Genomic DNA, 20,681 nt, shown 5'->3' with positions numbered 1-20,681 from the left:
TCTTCTCACTCGCCACTCCTTAGTTCCTCCCTCTGTCGCTCCTCCTTCTCAGGGCTGAAAGCCAAAGTGCCTGACAGCTGCCGCAGCGTGGGGCCCGCCAGCAGAGGAGGCAGCGCCGTGGCAGCAAGTTTCTCCCAAAATTTAGTGACTTAAACACTTGCTATCTCAGCCAGTTGTGGGCTGGGAATTCAGGAGCAGCTGGGGGGTTCCTGCTCAGGGTCTCGGTTGACGGACGTTGCAGTCACGATGTTGGTCGGAGCTGTGGTCGTTGGAAGGCCCAGCCGGGCACTGGGGGATTCCAAGATGGCGCCTGGCATGGCTGCTGGCGGGAGACCTCAGTTCCTCGCAGGGGGTGTCTCCAAGGACTGGGTGCATCGCCTCCCAGGAAGGCAGCTGCTTCCCCAGCTGTGATCTGAGAGCAAGGCAGAGTCACAATGTCTGTTATGACCTTGCCTCGACATTTACACACTTGTCATTTCTCCAACATCCTATTGGTCAGCCCTATTCAGTGGGGACAACGAGGAGGTGAGGCTCACTGGGGGCATTTTGGAGGCTATCACAGGTACCATAGCATTCCCTGTTTAAAACCCTCTAATGACTTCCCACTACCCCTAGAAGAAAATTCAAATGTCTGCCCATGGCCACAAGGCCTGGCCTGAGCTGGCTCCTTTCTTCTCTCCGTCTCAATCTGTCCCTCCTTACCCAGCTGCTCTTAACTCCAGCCACACCAACTTCCTTTGTTCCGCAGTTCTCTAAGCCCTTCCTTTCAATGTTCTGCTCCTCTTACCCAGACCCTGGCAGGGCTGGTTCTTTCTCATCTTAGGTCATAGCTCACGTGTAACCCCTCACTCAGACAGGCCTCCCTAGTGCAGAGCCCCTACCCTGCCGTGGCCCGCTCTCACGTCACCTTGGCCTCACTTCCTGCCAGCACCACTCTCTCTCTCTGAAATTATCTTCAGATTATTTGATTGTTGCCTTTCTCCCCTCAAGTATCAGTACAAGTCCTTGGTTATAAACAACAGCCTCCTCTCTAGCTGGTAAGCTAAAGAGGAATTCATTAAAGGATATTAGGTGCCTCCTAAAATCTCCAGGAAACCAGAGAGCCAGGCAAGGAGCCCATGGGCGTGGGTTGGCGCCTGCAGAAGCCCCACTGCACGAGGCACGTGGAGAGGGACCCTGTCGTCAGAGCACCTGCCGCGGCCTCCAGAAGTCGGATGGACCTGCCAGCTTCCTTGCCAGAGCCAATTCCTTGGCCCCTCTGTTTCCTCTTGGAGTCCCATCAGATCACCTTCAAGTCACAGGTTGTATCTCAGAGACCAGGAAAGTTGTGTGGCTCCACCTTGGGGAGGTGTGAGTTCACAAGGTGAGGAATCCTCAGAATTTAGGGTGAGTCTTCCTTGATTTGGGAAGCCCAAGTTAATGACATGTCCACTGCGTGCATCCCTTTCGTTGCTTAATGTCATCACCTCCTCTTCCTCCATAACTAAAGCTACGAACATGACAGGGCCCAATGGCAAGGTCTCAAAAAGAAATAGTTACCTGCAAAAAGAGTTCAGGGCGTCGCTCCACAACATCAGGCCTCTTGGCAGTTCTCTCATCGTCTCATTCGTGGGTTAACTTATCACTTGCCACCCCCCACCCGGCGAGCTACAGGGCAGGGTCTTCGCTGGCACCTCTCGGGGCGCAGAGTGGCACCTGGCACATCGCAGGTGCTCCGTCGGTGGTGAGGGAATGGACTGTGTCCACCCAGCCTCAACCCCGTGGCAAACTGCCTCCGCTTCGACCATCTCCAGGTTCAGATTCCAGCGAGAAAGAAGGTGACCGGCTGGCCTGTCCGTTTGTAGCAGACCATGCCGTGGATTGTGAGAGGGCCTGTGACTTGGAGGCTCTTTAGTCGGTCAGCAGGGCTGTGGCGTCCGGACGCTGCGGCTGACGTGGCTGATAGAGTGGGGCCACTTCTTCCCTGGGGATTGGACTCTGAAAGCTGCATGTGAGGCTGTATCCTAGAGTCAGTTACCCTCGAAAATCCCTAAAACTACCCATAAAATTCTGCTCTGCACAGTACCACCTATTAAAATGGCCAGCTCACATGTGAGTGAATAAGCCAGACACAGAAAGAAAAATTTGGTACAATCTTGCCTATATGAAATACTTAGGAGAAGCGCATTTCACAGAGACAGACAGCAGACCAAAGGCTACGGGAGGGCGGGTGGAGGAGGAGGGCGCAGGGAAGTCACTGCTTAACAGGGGATTAAACGCGGGGTAATGGACGTCGGCAATGGCAGCACAATACTGTGAATGCAATTACTGTACAGTTTGAAGGCTCTATCTATGCTACTACAATAAAAAGAGAAAGTAAAAAAAAAGAAGTCCAGCTCAGCCAGATTTTCCTCTGAAGTCAGAACAGATGGTACTTCTTTGGTTAAGCAGCAGCTGAAGTAGCTGGTTTGCACCGTGGGTTGCGTGTGTGAAAAATGCACATCTTCAGGCCTCAGAGTCACGCCCCTCATGAAACCCACGGCAGGCATGGGACCCCAGCCCCGCCCTCGGAATGCAACCCCAGGCTCTGCTGAAGTTGCTCTCTCCTCTCTGCTCCACCCCTCCTTTCCTCTTCTCCCTCCTCTCTTTTAAACACATGCAGACCGCAAGATTTGGTGATTTAAAAAAAAAAAAAAAACCAGCCAACTTGTTCTCAAGGGCTCTACACTGGAATTGGAAAGCGGCTAGAAGAGGAAGAGAATTAATCCGACCCCAGTGAGAAAGCTCCAAGCCGAAGTAAAAGGAGACGGTGAGGTCTCACTAACGCTCCGCTCCCTGCATCCTCCCTCACGTGCAGTGTGGGCCTCTAGAAACCCGCTGTTGGCTGTTGTCAGGGAGACACGGGTGGTGCAGGGACGCTGGGGTCCGTCCCTTCCATCTCCACTGGAAACTGGAATTAATAGGATCCCGGGAAATCGGATTATTAGACAGAGGCTGGACAAGAGAAATCCATGTGATGGGGGGAGTTCATGGAGAGAGGAAAAGGGAGCAAGGAACATGCTCGGCTCTCAGGATAAAGTGAGAAGATAGAAACAAAACAAACCCTGAGGTTTCTTAAAATAAATCAAGTGGAACAGAATGAATAATCAGAAGCGTGTTTATTGTCTCTCGCACACGTACGCATATGTGCAAAATCCACAGAGGCGGAGAGGTTTTGTTCTCGCTGCTGTCCCCGCAAGACTTCTCAGTGCCTGGCATGCAGTCAGCATTTAATAAACGCTCCTGGGGTTGGTCAGTGCAAGGCTTTCGAATGAACTGGGCTGGGTCATCCTGTACCCATTAAAACAAGTGGCTGCCCCAACTTGGAGAGACACAGCCGGAGGGACACAGCCCGAGGGACACAGCTGGTGGGACAGAGCCCAAGGGACACAGCCGGTGGGACACAACCCGAGGGACACAGCCGGAGGGACACAGCTGGTGGGACACAGCCAGTGGGACACAACCCGAGGGACACAGCCGGTGGGACACAGCCCGAGGGACACAGCTGGTGGGACACAGCCCAAGGGACACAGCTGGAGGGACACAGCTGGTGGAACACAGCCAGTGGGACACAACCCGAGGGACACAGCCAGTGGGACACAGCCCGAGGGACACAGCTGGTGGGACACAGCCCAAGGGACACAGCCGGAGGGACATAGCTGGTGGGACACAGCCAGTGGGACACAACCCGAGGTACACAGCCGGTGGGACATAGCCCGAGGACACCTTCTGTCCCCATGGATTTGCTTGTGCCAGCTACTTCCTAGAAGAGGAAGCGTGCCATGTGTGCCCTCCAGCGCCTGGCTTGTTCGCCCAGCTGCTCTCACCCCCGTCCGGCTGTGTCTCACCCCCGCCCGACTGTGTCTCACCCCCGCGTGTGCACCGCAGCTGTTTACCCACTCCTGGGGGGGACACAGGGGTGCTACTGCCCTCTGGCCGCTCCAACCCCTGGTGCACGCCCACCTGTCCTGCTTCCACTCCGACACGGGGCCTTGCAGGGATCCCCTGGCCGCTCTATACGTAACTTCCTGAGCCACTTTGGGGACTTTTACTCTACTGAGATGGCAAGGCAGGTGTTTATGCAGGAGCAACTGTTTTGAGCTCTAAATGCTTGGAAGCAATCGCCTTCCGTGCTTCACCCCACCTGTGCTCGTTGGAAAAGTCAGCAACACTTTTTGTACCTTGGGGACAAAAATAAAAACCCAACCACTTAAGCGTCACTCCCACAGCAGCACTGACTTAATGACTGGTGGGGAAAAAACTTCCAGAGTCTGAACAAAGAGACAGAAAGTTTTTAAACACTGCCTGACGCTCTAAAAGTACTGCATGCCCTCCCCACTCCCCACCGCCACCCCCCAAACGAGGCTAAAAATAAATGATCAGAACAGACACAAAACAGCAGCCTTCGCCCCCCTCAGCCCCGAGCACTGTCTTGACCCAGTAGCTCTGTGACTGCAGCAGACAGGGATCCTTCGAGCCACATTAAGAGAAGGGGGTAGTAACTGGACAGTGACAGGGCTTCCAGAACTCTGGACCGAGGAGATGCCGCATCTGGAGGGGTCTGAGTAAAGCCCAGGGGCGTGTGGGGGCTGGGGTGGGGCCACTCAGACCCTTTGTCTTTTTCTCTCTACTAGTAGAGACATCTCTGTCGTCTCTTTTTCCCCCCTTACTGTGCCCCTGTCTCTCTCTTTCCAGCTTTCTGAGCTTGGGCTCTCTGTCATGACTCTGTCTCCAGCTGTCTCCCTGTCTCTCGGCCTCTGTCAGCTCTGCCTGACAGCCTGTCTCTCTAGAACAGGAGATCTCTCATCTCTGCTTTTCCTAGCACATCTGCCTTTTCCCTCCTTTCTCTGCAGACAGCTTTCTCATCTTTGCTGAAATCACCCCAGACCCTGCTTTTCTTACCCTAAGACGTTTGGTGCCTACCTAAGACTCGAAAAATATATATTTCACATATGACTGTGATATAGGATAGTAAAAATATGCTCCTATTCTACATGATACAGGCTGAAAGGTTTCTAAATGCAGTGTGTTGTATCAGCATTTCATGCAGCCTCTTCTTAATTTAAAGATGCTATAATTATATTTTATGCATTGACAACTGCAGAAAATCTGTTAAAAATTGGCCCAGAAGAACGTAATCAAAATCTGCACTATCCTTGATTTCAAAGTAATCAAGATTGTGTCTACAAAATTCTACCTGTTGTCAGAGGCAGCTGTGTGGGAATGGGGCTTTTTCCAGTGCTCTTTTCAAGATACCCTATGTGTTAGATTGTAAGCTGCCAGAATGTAATATACCAGAAATGAAATAGCTTTTATAAAGTGAATTTAATATATTACAATTTTATAGTTCTAAGTCTATAAAAATGTCCAAACTAGGGCATCCATGGAAAGATACCTTAATTCAAAGAAGGCCGATGGTTCAGGAGCACCTCTGTCGGCTGGGAAGTCACGTGGCTGTATCTGCTGGCCCCTTGCTCCTGGGCTCCGTTGCCTTCATCCTCTGTTCCTGTGGGGGTCCCTCACTTTGCTTCTCCAGGGCTGGGTGTCATCTCTTGGCTTCCCTCGGCTCCCTCCAGTTCTGGCTTGGTTAATATCTTCTGGCAGCATCTGCTGGTCTCCACGTGTCTCCAAACATTCGTGTCTCTGTTCTCCAAGTGTCACCATTTGTGTCAGCTCTGCTTTGCAGTTTCTGTCAGCTCTCTCTCTGTTGACTCTATCAGCACTGTCATTTTCTCTCATTTCTGGCACTCTCCAAAATGTTTCCTCTTTTAAAGGCTGCCTGTAAACTAATCAAGACCCACCTGGAATGGGCAGAGTCACATCTCCCTCTAATCAAAAGGTCACACCAACAATTGGGCACGCCACATCTCTGTGCAGATAACCTAGTCAAAAGTTTCTGCCCTACAATATGGGTTTATAGCTGCCCTCAAAAGATTGAATCAGGATGCAAACATGGCTTTTCTGCAGCACATAATACTTTCAAACCAGCACATCCTACTGGACTCTCTCAGAAGGAAGAAGAAGGTGCCTGTTCAGTCTGATCCAGGGAACCCATCTCTGAGGGACACAGCTTCTCAAATGTGACGTCAATGACTATTCATAGATTTGGGACAACACAGCTTAGGGGAAGAGACTCCAGCTTCTGATAGATTCTCAATGTTGCATAAACTACAAATGGGAAATGTTTGCATTTTCTGCTTTGTAGAGGCAAAAGTCTGCAATCCCAAATCAAGAGATTGTCATTCAAGTGGTTATTTCTTATGCAAGGCATTTTGTGTTCTCTCATTTCCAGGGAATTTCCTAACATCATGATAGTTTAAGTTTGTTAGTGCTGCCAGAATGCAATATACCAGAAATGGGTTGGCTTTTGTAAAGGGGATTTATTAAGTTACAGTTTACAGTTATAGGGCCATAAAAATGTCCAAACTAAGGCATCCGGAGAAAGATACCTTGACCCAAGAAAGGCCGATGGTGTCTGGAACACCTCCGACAGCCGGGAAGGCACGTGGTTGGCGTCTGCTGGTCCTTCGGCTTCTGGTGTCAAACAGCTTCCCCAGGACCGTTTTTTTTGCATCTCCAAACGTCTCTCTGTCTGTGTTGGCTATGAAGTATTTTCCAAAATGCTTCCCTCTTAAAAGTCTTGAGAAAACAGATTAAGACCCACCTTGAATGGGGGGAGACACATCTCCATGGAAAACACCTGATCAAGCAATCCCACCCAAACAGTAGGTCTGCCCCCACAAGATTGCATTAGGATAAAGAATACGGCTTTTCTGAGGGACCTAACAGTTTCAAACCAGCACAGTGACTTGTGTAATTTCAAACTGCTCACAAATCTCAGGGATGAGTTGGGGCCAAGATCTGCCTCCAATCCCAAGCAGAGCAGCTCTGATTTTATCTGTTTTGCTTATTTTCCTAATGTTTATCTGATTACTTGTACATTTAACATCAGCTAACTAGCAACTATCCCCTAACTCAGCTCTGCAAAGTTCTAATTCAGTTGTTTCTTTTGGCATTTATTTTATAATTCTGAATAATATGTGTCTGTGATTACTGACTTTTCAGCTTGAACCATTGTCTACTGACCTCCTGTTCTGGGAGATGAAGATTAATCTCTCTTATCGCACTCACCTCTCCTCCTGCACATTCTCACAGCCCCAGTCAAGCACACTCTTTCCCTTCCCTTGTCCTCCCAATTCTTAAATTAAATCAATTATGTACATTGCAACCACAGCCAAGGCTCGTTCCATCCTCCCCCCCATGAGAAGTTACCTAACTCTGCGTGGGGGTCAGGGAAAGACGCCCAGAGGGGCAATCAGATCAAGTGCGACTTGAATAAGCATAAGGTATTTTTTTCAGGAGGAGGAAACAGCAAGTGCAAAGGCCCAGAGTAAGGGAAGGTGTGACCCAGGGAGAAGCCGAGAGGAGGTCAGTGGGCTGGAGTGTAGGATGAGGGCCAGGGGGAGATGAGGTGGGGTGTCAGCAGGCAGCTGGCTGCAGACGGAGGGCAGTGGGAGCCACGGAGAGTCTCATGAAGGGTACTGTTGAGATCAGATTTGTATTTTACGAAGATGCCCATGGCTGGCCCGTGAGGATGGATGGAGGGGCGAGTCCAAAAGCAGTCATCTGAGTGAGACATGACATGGGCCTGGAAGAGACAACGGAAGACCCAGGCACTGGGAGAAGAGGCTGGTTTAGAAGGGAGGATGATGAGTTCTCATCTGGACATATGGAGCCTGAGATGCCTGTGGGATCTGTGGGTCTGGAGCTGAGGAGAAAAAAGCAGACTGAAACATGGTAAAGAAATATTTTTATTAAGAGTTGGCTCCAGGATTTTGGTTAAGAAATTGTATGGCAAAATATTGTGCTAAGTCCTTGCTTTAGGAGGTAAAACTCCCGTTCTCAGAAGGCCAGGGTGTCACAAAATCCCAAGATGCAGAGGGCGGGAAGATGTGTCCTGGGATAGGGAGGGATTTGGAGTTGCCGTGGCCACGTTAAAGTAAAGATGGTAAGAGAAAGCTGAGGTGGAATGAAAGAGAACAAGATGGTGGGAGTCCGCCTGAGGCCTGACTGGACACCTCCCCAAAACCTTAGGCGAAGTCTAGTAATCCCTGAGAGGGGTGTGAATAAATATGGGAGAACCAAAGGGGCCAGGTTTCTCACCAGAGCCCTGCTGGTGCAGAGGCCGTGTCCCATAGGTGGTGGGTTCAAAGGCCAGAGAAGATGGGAACCAGAGAAAACCTGGGAGGGTGGGGCTTTGGGTTCTACCAACGTGAAATTGGGGGTCCGGCTGAACTCAAGGTGTGTCCTTGGTGAATTATGCCAGGACGGCATGGAATGGATGTGGTCCCCAAAGCGGGGTGGGGTGAGAAGGGAAGAGAGCCTACCTGAGCTGAACCCTGCGTGAGGGTAACCTGGGGACTGGGGTGTCACAGAAGCTAGGGGAAGGGGGTGCCTCCGGGAGGATGGGGCCCAAAGTGATGAACACCTCCAGGAACCAAGAATAATCAGGACAGAAAAAAGTCCATTGACATAGTGACGGGGAAGCTGTGAGCCCACCAGGAGAGCTGCCTCTCTAGGGGGGAATGGAGATGGCAACTGATGATGCCAGACTGCGAGGAGGAGAAGCAGTGGGAGACGTGAGATGAGGAAGTAAAGCATAGAGTGTTGGCAACACTTTCTAGAAACTTGGCTGGGAAGCTATCCCAGGAGCCTCCTCTGAAGGCCTGAAGACCTCTTTTTTTTTTTTTTTTTTTTTTTTTTTTTAAAGGAAAGACAGAGAGAAGGAAGGAAGGAAGGAAGAAAGGGAAACATTTTTAAACATTTTCTTGTTTTATTGTATTCTGTTTCTCCGTTTTTGTTACATGGGCTGGGGCCGGGAATCGAACCGAGGTCCTCCGGCATAGCAGGCAAGCACTTTGCCCGCTGAGCCACCGCGGCCCGCCCCTCTGAAGGCCTGAAGACCTCTTAATACCACAATGCAGTCATTTCGTTTTCCTCTCTTTCTGGGAAAAAGATAAAAACAGATTGTGGCTATTTACCATGTGAAGACAGCAGGAGATACTTATTAGTTTTGAGATTCCAGAGGCAATAGAAGGGGATGGGATTGAAAGCTCAGGAGCAGGAACTGGCTCTTTTTAGAGAGAAAAAGCTGAAGAGAAGTTTGGCGAAGGGTGGGGAGAAGGAGGCGGGAAATGGAAGGAACTCCCATCTGTTGGATTCTCTCTGTCCTGTGCAGGGAAGGGATTTACTCAGCAATGACAGGGTAGGGAATCAAAATGAGAGAAGGTTTGGAAAACCTGGTGGGGGAGAGGCAACAACGGACTAGCCAGGGAGCGATGGTAGGACGGTGGGATGTGGGATGTGGGGGAGCAGGGCATCCTTGTCCATGGTGGTGGAATATTTAGCTGGCCCCCCAAGGACCAGCGGCAACGGTTGGGTTTCTTGGTTTTGTTTGTATGTTTGCTTTTTACCCTCGCCCGGCTGTGTCTACCACGGAGCTTCCTTTTAGATTAGTAAGGGGCCCCGATCTTCTTTTTTTAACTTGGTATTTCAAGAACCTGGCTTCTGGGTTCTGGCCCCGTGGTGACTTCCTAACAGAGGCTGCTGTGACTTCACCCTGAGAAGAGAGCACTAAATGCCCATGCTCTGATTTCTGCAACATTTCTCCAGGCCTCTGAACCCACCCGCAGGGAGGTTCCCGGCAGCTTCAAAGGGCCCAGTGTATTGGGGGCCACTGGAAGGGAAAGGAGGGACGATTGGCTCAGTCGGGGGGTAGTGGTCTCTGCACCACAACCATGGAATGAGTTTTGCTCAGCATTCCACACTATTCGTGTGTACTGGCTTTTCTTTTTTATCATTTTTTAAAGCTATTATTAACCATGATATACAAAAAAGCATTAACAGTAATGCAAAACACCACGTATTATTCCTGGTGTACTTCCTATCACCCAGTTTAAGGAAAATAAACTAAAACCTGACTAACAGATTTGAAGCTCCCAGATGGGGCAGCTTCTCTGACTGCCTCACTTCCCCTGACTTAAGGTACCTGCTAGCTCGAGTTTGGGGTGTGTGCTGGCTTGAAAGGATATGTGTCCCCTAGAAAAGCCATGTTTTAATCCTAATCCCATTTTGTAAAGGCAGCCGTTTCTTCTAATCCCTATTCAGCATTGTATGTTTGAAACTGTAATTAAATCATCTCCTTGGAGAAGTGATATAATTGAGAGTGTTTGTTAAACTGGATTAGGGGATGATATGTCTCCACCCATTTGGGTGGGTCTTGATTAGTTTCTGAAGTCCTATAAAAGAGGAAACATTCTGGAGAATGAAGGAGATTCAGAGAGAGCAGAGAATGACATAGCCACGAGAAGCAGAGTCCACCAGCCAGCGACCTTTGGAGATGAAGAAGGAAAACACCTCCCAGCGAGCTTCATGAAATAGGAAGCCAGGAGAAGAAGCTAGCAGACGCTGTGTTCACCGTGTGCCTTTCCAGATGAGAGAGGAACCCTGACTGTGTTCATCATGTGCCTTCTCACTTGAGAGAGAAACCCTGAACTTCATCGGCCTTCTTAAACCAAGATATCTTTCCCTGGATGCCTTAGATTGGACGTTTCTATAGACTTGTTTTGATTGGGACATTTTCTTGGCCTTAGAACTGTAAACTAGCAACTTATTAAATTCCCCTTTGTAAAAGCCATTCTGTTCCTGGTATATTGCATCCCTGCAAACTAGAACAGGGTGCATCTTCCAGAGAGGAAGGGCCCCTGTGGGGGGATCACATTACAGGCGGGTAGGCAGGCTGTATTGCAGCATTGCAGTATCAAATAGGGAGCGAAATCGCTGAAGCAGCAACAAAAAGAGATGAAAACTCTTTAGAGATAGAAATAGAAGCAATCGCAGACACAGAGACAGAAAGTTCTCTGCCACTGATGCATTAGCGCTGACACAGGCGTGGCGCGTCTGCTGGGCAGCCTTCCTGGGCTACAGAAGCTGGTGTGTGGAGAACCCACAGGACACTGACAAAGGAAGGGAACCTGGACCACCCTCCCGGCTGCTCCAGGCTGAGGTTTCACCAACGTCCCGGTGAGGAAGGCCGCCCTGGGTGCTGGTTTGAGAGGATCATGTACCTAGAAAGCCATGCTTTAACCCTGATCCCATCTTGTGGGAACAACCATTCTTTTAATCCCTACTCAATAACGCATTGGAATCTTTAGATGAGATTATCTCCATGGAGATGTGACTCCCCCCATTCCAGGGGGGTCTTGATTAGTTACTGGAATCCTTTAAAAGATGAAACATTTTGGAGAGATTCTTGAGAACCTGAGAGCCTGGAGAACCACGAGAGCCCACGCAGCCAGAGACCTTTGGAGAAGAAGGAAAATGCCCCTGGTGGGGTTGCTTCATGAAACAAGAAGCCTTCAGAGAAAGCTAGCAGACATTGCCATGTCTGCCATGTGCCTTTCCAGTGGAGAGAGAAACCCTGAACTTCACAGCCTTTCTTGAGTGAAGGTGACCTCTTGTTGGTGCCTTAATTTGGACGTTCTTAGAAACTTGCTTTAATTGGGACATTTTCATAGCCTTAGAACTGTAAGCTTGCAATTTATTAAATTCCCCCTTTTTAAAGCTGGTCCGTTTCTGCTATATTGCATTTCGGCAGCTGGCAAACTAGAAGACAAGGTGATACCAGAGGAAATCCGTGGCGGCACCGGCCGCTGCTCGCAGAGGCTGGGCTGCATCAGCTGGCTGGTGAATTGCACTGAGACCACTCCATGGTGGGGGCGGGGGGTTCAGTTCTTCCTAAAAGCCGATGCTCAGCTGGGCCTGCCCACCACTTACATTTAGATCAGGAAAACAACCGGGAAGCCCTATTGGATTGTTGGGAAGTCTTGGAGCACATCTTAAGGAACAGACGGGCGAGAGGCTGTTGGGTGACATTTAACTGTAATTCCAGATTTCTCAGAAGTTTCCTTGCAGGAAATCCAAGTCAGCCTGGCGGTGCACTGGGCTCGGCGGCGTCCGGGCCGGGCTGCAAGGCCTGTCCTTCCAGCCCACGCGGGGCGCAGCCACCCGTGCTCCCGCCGAGGAGGATTTTCCATCCGAAACGCCTTTCTCCTCTCTTTTTGCCTAGTGCGTTTCACACGGCAGCCCAGCCACTGCTCATAGCCTAATCCGTGACTCCGCGGGGAGTGGAGAGAGCAGACGGACCCGGGAAGAGGTCTCCAAGGGTGCAAAGCGGGACACTCCCGGGTCCCATGGGACAATATGCTCACCCTGAGCTGGTGCCACTGAAGGAGCTTCACCACCAGACGGCTTCCTGGACCCCGGGGGGGCGCGAGGTGAAGGCGGGAAACCCGGGAGGCGCAGGAGCCCAGGCAGTGACGGAGCTTTCCAAGAAAATAATGACTTTTTGCGTCTCTGACACACGCCAGGCCCTTATGTGTTTTTTTCAGTTTTGTCTTTTGATGCTCTCGTGGCCAGTCTTACCTACGTCCCGCCAGCCCAGCCCAGCCCCCCTCACCCCAGGGCTCCCTGGAGGACGGCTCGTCCCACATCGGGGGCGGCAGAAGTACAAGGTGGACCTGGGATATCCTATTGCATTTGAAGTCTAAAAATATGAACAAGCTGACATGTTAAAGGGACACAGGAACCAGCTTGGAGGGCTCCCACTGGCCAAATTTGCACAATTTGAGCCTCAAAATGAATAATGATAGAAATTGGTTATAAAACATTGAAGTTTGGGTGCACGGGTGGTTCGGTGGTTAGAATGCCCGCCTGTCGTGCAGGAGACCCGGGTTCGATTCCTGGATCATGCACCCTGCCACCCCCCAGAAAAGAAGCATTGAATATTAAAGTGGGAGTTCCTACCGATACTGGTGACAATAATAAAAATGAAGCCTCTTCTTACTGTTTTGGTTTGCTGAAGCTGCTGGAATGTGCAACACTAGAAATGGGTTGGCTTTTACAATGGGGATTTACAAATTTACAGTTCTAAGACCATGAAGATGTCCCAATTAAGGCATCAACAGGACGATACCTTCTCTGAGGAAAGACTGCCAGCCTCCGGGACACCCCTTCACATGGGAAGGCACGTGGCTGGCGCCTGCTGGTCCTTCTCTCCCAGGCCTCTCTGCTCTCAGCTCCTGGCTTCAGAGGCCTCCTCTCTGAGCGTCTGGGAGTGTCCGTTGACTCTCAGTCTCTCTGGGGCTTCCCTGAGCTCCCTGGGCCTTTTCTGTCTTTTAGCCTCTCACAAAGGACTCCAGAGAAGGATCAAGACACATCTTGAATAGGCTGCGTCACAACTCAATTGAAACAACCTAACAAAAGGCCCCACCCACGACAAGGCTGCCCCCACGGGGATGGATGAAAAGAACATGGTCTTTTCTGGGAGATGAGCCACTTCAAACCAGCACATTTACCGAAAAATGCGAAGCGTAGAAGAAATGATAACATTAGAAAATCACTACTTTGCAACCACCATAGTTTAGGGAAGAATCACCAACAGGTGCTATGCCCACCGGGTGAAAACTTGTTGGGTGGAAGGATGTTCACAAAGTTTCTAAAGTATAACCCTATGGACTACTTCCTAACTACAAAGGGAAAAGACAACTTTACAGCGGAAACCTGGCGGGCACCACCTACCAGGTAGCAGACTTAACTAACCGTGCAAGGGGGCAGGTTTGAGCACTTCCATTGCCAGTGAGAAAAAGTGACATGGCACACCTCCCGACAAGAAGTGGGAAGTCACACTGGGAAGTCACAGCGGCACATGTGTAACATTCCGGAATCTAGTTGGGAGCAAACAGGAAGATAAAAGCAAAATCGAAGACAATCTGCCCAACAGCTGGCCTGGACTCTTCAAAACTGTGTCATGAAACACAAAAAACTCCAGAGAACTGTCCCAGATCAAAAGAGGCTGAAGAGTGATGGCAAGTAAATGCAGTCAGCAACCACCAACTGAATCTGACATAAAGACAGAAAGTATATGTTCCAGTCCGCTAGCTGCTGGAATGCAATATACCAGAAACAGAATGGCTTTTAAAAGGGGAATTTAATGAGTTGCTAGTTTACAGTTCTAAGGCCAAGATAATATCCCAATTAAAACAAGTCTATAGAAATGTCCAATCTACGGCATCCAGGGAAAGATACCTTGGTTCAAGAAGGCTGATGAAGTTCAGGGTTTCTCCCTCTCAAGTGAGACAGCACATGGCGAACACAGTCAGGGCTTCTCTCTCAGCTGGAAGGGCACATGGCAAACATCGTATCATCTGCTAGCTTTCTCTCCTGGCTTCCTGTTTCATGAAGCTCCCGGGAGGTGTTTTCCTTCTTCATCTCCAAAGGTCGCTGGCTGGTGAACTCTGCGTCTTGTGGCTATGTCATTCTCTGCAATCTCCGAATCTCTTCCTTTCTTCAAAATGTTTCCTCTTTTTATAGGATTCCAACAAACTAATCAAGACCCACTCAAATGGGTGGAGACACATCTCTACCTAATCCAGTTTAACAACCGCTCTTGATTGAGTCACATCTCCAGGGAGATGATCTAATTACAGATTCAAACATACAGTACTGAATAGGGGTTAGAAGAAACGGCTGCCTTTACGAAATTGGATTAGGATTAAAATAAGGCTTTTCGAGGGTACATCCATCCTTTCAAACCAGCACAGTATATTAAAAGTTTGCAGTGACTGGAGGGAGGATGGGGAGGTAATGCTGAAGGGTGCAGAGTTTCTGTTTTAAATGATGAAAAATGTATGAATGAATGGTGAAAGTGATAGTATAACATTGTACACTTAAAAGTGGTGAAAATGCAAGTTTTATGTTAGATACTTAAATAAATAAGGAAAGAAAGAAAAGAGGGTGGAAGGAAAGGAAGAAAGAAGGAAGGAAGGAAAGAAAGGTGAAAATAAAATTAAAATAAGGGGGGAAAAGTTGGGGAGGGCGTGTGGTCATGGGGATTGACTGAGTTAATGTGTGTAAATGCTTCTGGAAGGGCTTTGCCCTAAGGAAGTGCCACGTAAATGTTTGCTGCAATTAAGGATTCGGTGACACAACATCAGAGACTGTAATGATGTCTCTTTACGAGATGTGAATCTGAGTGACTTCACCATGTTTGTTGTTTTTCCAACCCTCAGTCTGCTTTTCTAGCAGAAATAGAAATGTCTCTGCATACAGCTTTCTTCCTTCATTGCTTATCTTGTGAAAAAGGAAAGATTGCAGTAGGTCTTAAAGAAAATGGATCTGTACAATCCATACACTGGAATATTATTTAGTCATAAGAAGAATGAAATCCATTGCTGCAACACGGATGAACCTCAAAAACATGAAGCTAAGTGAAAGGAGCCAGGCCCAAAGCCACATGCTGTGGGTTCCATTTAATGAAATGTCCGGGACAGCCAAGTCCGTGGAGGCGGAAGGCAGGGGAGTGGCTGCGGGGGAGGGGGGAACGTGGGGCGTCGCTGTGCCGCTGTTGACAGGCTCCGGGGGTCCTTTGGGGGTTGATTTAAATGTTCTCAATCAGACAGTGGTGACGGCTGCAGCGCCCGGGGAAGACACAAAAAGTGACTGAATTGTGCACGTCGAGTGAACTTTTTTTTTTACAGTGATTTCAAACACTTTATTGTAACTCCAAGACAAAGTGTGATGACATTGCTACACATAAACAATAATCACCTGTGAGTTTACAAATTTTTAACAACTCTTTTCACCTCAGAGACCAAGAAAATGATCAAAAAGAAACTGTGAGTAACAAGCTGTAACACGGTTCCCAGTGGGCTCCCCCCCTTCTCACCCTTCGGTTAGTAATATTACAATTAAAATAACTAGTTTCTGTTATGAGTTTTCTTTTAAAATCATCTCATAAATTTACAATGCTATTATTAGTTTCCAAGACTAATATAAATTTGCTCCATTTTTCTGCAATGAAAATGATTATTAATTTAGAAACACAGTATGAAAAACACAAGCATTTCAGTAGCAAGTACTTGATCAGTTAAGAATTAGTTTCCTTGTAAAACATTCTAAAGCCAAATAAAATATCCATTTTTATAAGATGCCTACAATAAGAGACTAAGGAATAGATTACATACAGGTCTTCAGTACATTGGTTTGTCTTAAAAAAAAAAGTAGACATTTAGAAATAAAAAAGAGAAGAGGGACAATTCACGTAGGAAAAAGAGGCACACGAGAAAATATCATTGCATGCAATACTCTTCCACAAAGATGAACGTGGATTAACACTGTTTATTACAGAAACCTGAAGTGATAGGAACCCGAGGGACCAGCGCTTTTGCAGGGTGACTGCGCTGAGGGAGCTGTGCTCCTTGGGCTGGTGACTATGCGGCATTAGTCCCTCCTCCCCAGCCTCATTCTAGGGAGTGAGTCTGAGTCCATGAGCGGCTGAGTGGTGAACACTTCTACATGTCCATTTTCTCTCCATCCTAATGGAAACCGTTTTTGGAAACACCATATAATGTCAAGAGGCTGCAGCTCAGTGCGTGTGGGCTGAGCGAACAGGATGGAAGAATCCAGCCTGGCTGTCCCCTCTCCTCCCTGCCTTGAGCACTGGGGTCTGAGAGAGAGCAGTGGCCGTCCTCAGGGACACCCGCCTCCATCCGCTGGTGGATCGACAACCGGTGCCATGCCCCAACTTACGGGTGAGGACGCGGCCTGGAACGCGGCCCACGTCCCTTTAATGCCGATGCCCCCTTGTGCAAAGCTCCTCCTCTTCCTCATTCATCCAGAGAAACGTCTCCTATAAGAAATTTGGCTGATATATAGACACAAACATAGAGTGAATTTCGGAACAAAGGTTAAAATCTATTGGGTAGATGGAAATACTAGTGGTCAATGAGAGGGAGGGGGAAGGGGATGGGATGTATGAGTTTTTTCCTTTTTATTTCTTTTTCTGGAGTGATGCAAATGTTCTGAAAAATGATCACGGTGAGGCACATACAACTATGTGATGATATTGTGAGCCACTGATTGTACACTATGCGTGTATGTTCCTTTGTTAAGAATGTTCATGTTCGTATGTTGTTTTGGTTTGATAATAAAAAATAAATTTAAAAAAAAGAGTGAATTTCATTGTCCATGGATTATAGTATAAAAACAATCATGAGCCAGCAATTCTCCTCGCAGGTGTACACACCAACAGGAATGAGAGTCCATGTCCAACGTAAGACACGTCCAAGGAGCTCGAGGCAACAGATGCCGGCAGCAGCAGGAAGTATAAACACGGCGTGAAACAGTCAGGCAGTGGAATCTTCCTCAGCAATTTTTAAAAACGAGTTAACTGCTGCATGCAATAACTCGGGGGGATCTCGCAGACATGAGAAGCAGAAGAAGCCAGGCAGAGAGGACTACACTCTGATTCCACTTAGATGATGTTTAGAACAGTTTAAAAACAGGCAAGATTAATAGCAGGTGGCGGAAGTCAGATAACGTTTGGAGGGGGGGGGTGCTTGGAGAAGGCCAGGGAGACCTGGGTTTTGCCGGGTGGTGGCTACGTGTGTGTGTGTGAAAATTCAAGTTGTGCACTTAAGATGTTTACACTTTACGTACGTTATACCTGAATTTTTTGAAAAACATATATATACATATATATATATATATATGTTTTTTTTTTTTTTTTACATGGGCAGGCACCGGGAATCAAACCCGGGTCCTCTGGCATGGCAGGCGAGCATTCTTGCCTGCTGAGCCATCGTGGCCCGAAAAACATATTTTTGATGAGCAAATACACACACACACACACAAAGAACAGAGACAGCACCGAAACCTCTGAGGCCTTCGGGAGGGTGGTCCAGACTGTCCTTAGCTTAGGAAGGGATGCCAAGGACCCAACCTGAAGGCGGGGAAAGGAACTTAACTCTTACTGACTGTTTGGCTTAGGGAGAGAATAAGAAACAGAAGTCCTTTCGGTGTGGGCCAAGTATAAAGGGTCCGACATGAATCCAACAGGATCTGAACAGCTGGGCTCGAGGAGGCTCAGACATTTGGGGAAAACATCAGATATTTCCTCATCTCTTTCCTCTGTCTCTCTCTCCCCTCTCTCTCCCCCCTTTCTCTGCTTTCTCCTCATGGTGCCAAAAGGGTTTCTACAGCTTTGAGTCACTGAGTCTCCCTCCTCGGCAGCCACCACCAGTGGGTCCTTCCCTTTGTGTCTTTTCGGTCAGCCTCCTGAAAGTGGCATCTGAGTGGCTGCAGGGCACCTTTGTGATCCGAACACAGGACACGCGGGTCCCGTTAGGTCCAAACGTGCGGATCCAGGACGGTCAGGCCGTAGAGTTTGGGGCTGTTTAAGGGTCAGGGCTTGGGTTAGGGTAACTTCTTTTCAAAAGGGCTGTGGAGGGACAGATGACAAGTGATAGATATCTCAGGAATGGGTGACAATGAGGTGGGTGCTGGGATTTTAAGGATTTCTATATATTTTCTTGTCATGTCTTTGTCTGGTTTTGGTATCAGGGAAGGCTGATCTCATAGAATAAGTTGGGAAGTATTCTTTCTGGAAGTGTGTAAAAGTGGCATCACTTCTTCCTCACTTTTTGGTGGAATTCACCAGTGAAGGCATCTTGGCCTCGGGTTTTCTCTGTGGGAAGGTTTTCATTTTTAATTACAAATTCAATTTCTTTAGAAATACAGAGCTATTCAGGGTATCTATTTCTTCTTCGGTAGTTGGAGTCATTCAAGGAATTTGTTCATTTCCTCTAAGTTAGTTGAATTGATTAGTATAACATTGCCTATAATATCACCTTATTATCCTCTTAATATCTCCAGAATCATAAGAGCCCACTCCCATGTCTAATACTGGTAATTTGTGTTTACTCTTTTTTTTCCCTAATCAATTTGGCTGGAGGTTTATCAATTTTACTGATCTTCTCAAAGAATCAATTTTCGCTTTCATTGATTTTTCTCTGTTGTTTCTTGTATTTTCTATTTCATCGATTTCCTCTTTGGTCTTATTTCCTCTTTTTAGCTTACTTTGGGTTAATTTTGCTTTACTTTTTTTGGTTTTTCTTACGGCGAAAGCTGAGTTCATTGATTTGAGATCTTCCTTCTTTTCTAACAGGGTCACCTGGTGCCGTGAGAACACCGGCCTTGGTGATTTAGCCGATCACCTGATCCGCTTGCATCGAGGCCAGAAGGAATCCGGACGTGCCGGCCCCACTCCTGCTGCACCCCCCGGACACCTGGTGAACTCCGAAAACTGTCCCCGCCGCCCCCTGGCCCTTGCCAGCTGGCACCTCGGGACTCGAGCCTCAGTATTGGGAGTTGGCAGAACTCAGCAGGTGAGTCTAATAAGCTGCCCGGCTTGCCCCCGCCACTCCACACCAGGGTTTCTCCAGCTGACTGTGTGGAAGGTGGTTTTATTCTTCATGTTATTTTATGGTCTGGGGTTGCCGTAACCTACAATAAAAATGAATTAAATACCTTCGAGAGGTTCCCGTTGTAAAAAGTAGTGCTTCTATCGCCTCAAACCCAGGTGTCCTCACTTTTTTTGTGGTATCATCCACAACTGAGGAAAGGAAAATTTTAGAAAAATAATCTCTCACATGGTTATTTCAACATCGTCCCTGTGTCATTGTGAACTGGTAACAAGCAGTTTTCAAACCACTCTTATCCATGGACCACACTTTGAGTAGACTTCTTGATTATTTGACACTTTTTTTTTTTTTTTTTTTTTTTTAAAGAGAGAGGGAGGAAAGGAAGGAAAGATGGAAGGGAGGAAGAAAGGGAAACATCTTTAAACATTTTCTTGTTTTATTATATTTTGTTTGTTTGTTTGTTTTTTACATGGGCTGGGGCCGGGAATCGAACCGGGGTCCTCCGGCATAGCAGGCAAGCACTCTTGCCCGCTGAGCCACCGCGGCCCGCCTATTTGACACTTTTTATCTAGACTTCTTGATTATTTGAGTCAGTAACGTCTTTTTATTGTTAAAAATAATTTGAGTTGGGTTTCGGATTATAAGGGAAAGATTCCTCATTGAAATGCTCTATCGTAGACATATCTGTCTATTCCGCATCCATCTGGTCACACATTACTCTTTCTCCCCCACAAAAAGGCACACGTGCCAGAATAAGGGCTCCAGGTTTGTTTTATGATGACTGCGTGATTGCTGTGCATCCTTGCTCTAGCTTCTTTTATGGCAGCATTCATGCAGGAGCTCAGCCAGGACAGCACAAATTTCCTGTCTTCTATTGTTGATAATGCTAAAGAAAAAAACAGAAAACCTAGGTTAGGAGCCAGTAAATGCACCGTTTTTTATAAAGAAAACCTCTAGAGGCCACACAATTTGGATGAAGCTTTTAATCTTTTGACAGCAAGCTCCTTTTACACCTTGCAGATATGGATTTTAGCATATTTGATGTGTTTCTATCGCTTCCCTTTTTTGACTCTCTAATCATCCCCTAGTTGACCAGAGGGAACTTTTTCAAATAAGCCCCTGTATCCTTTTAGATCTGACCTCATAGTTTCTGATACCTTCCTTGCTCGCCTCGTGCTTGCACTGCCATTTCTCAGGAACCCCAGTTCCTTTTAACAGAGAATGGGATATAGATCCAACGATTTAGGAAACATACATACTTTTTTTAAAAAAATTAACATGGCATGATTTTTTAGAACATCTTTTTCCACCAGATTTCGGGGCTACACATTAAGCCAGTTAATG

The 20,681-nt window shown here is 47.8% G+C and overlaps 1 long non-coding RNA gene across 1 annotated transcript; it reads left to right on the top strand.

Moving 5' to 3' along the window:
- The first annotated feature begins 276 nt into the window (after window positions 1–276).
- Window positions 277–19,283, top strand: LOC143652565 (uncharacterized). The gene is made up of 4 exons (XR_013160758.1): window positions 277–562; window positions 7,378–7,446; window positions 7,590–7,815; window positions 19,082–19,283. It is a non-coding gene; the product is annotated as an uncharacterized LOC143652565 (long non-coding RNA).
- The last annotated feature ends 1,398 nt before the right edge of the window (window positions 19,284–20,681 follow it).

This window comes from Tamandua tetradactyla, chromosome 12 (genome assembly GCF_023851605.1).
Source record: "Tamandua tetradactyla isolate mTamTet1 chromosome 12, mTamTet1.pri, whole genome shotgun sequence".
In the NCBI taxonomy this organism is placed as follows: Eukaryota; Metazoa; Chordata; class Mammalia; order Pilosa; family Myrmecophagidae; genus Tamandua; species Tamandua tetradactyla.
The sequence above is the reverse complement of the archived record's forward strand: the minus strand, read 5'-3'. Positions and strand labels throughout refer to the sequence as shown.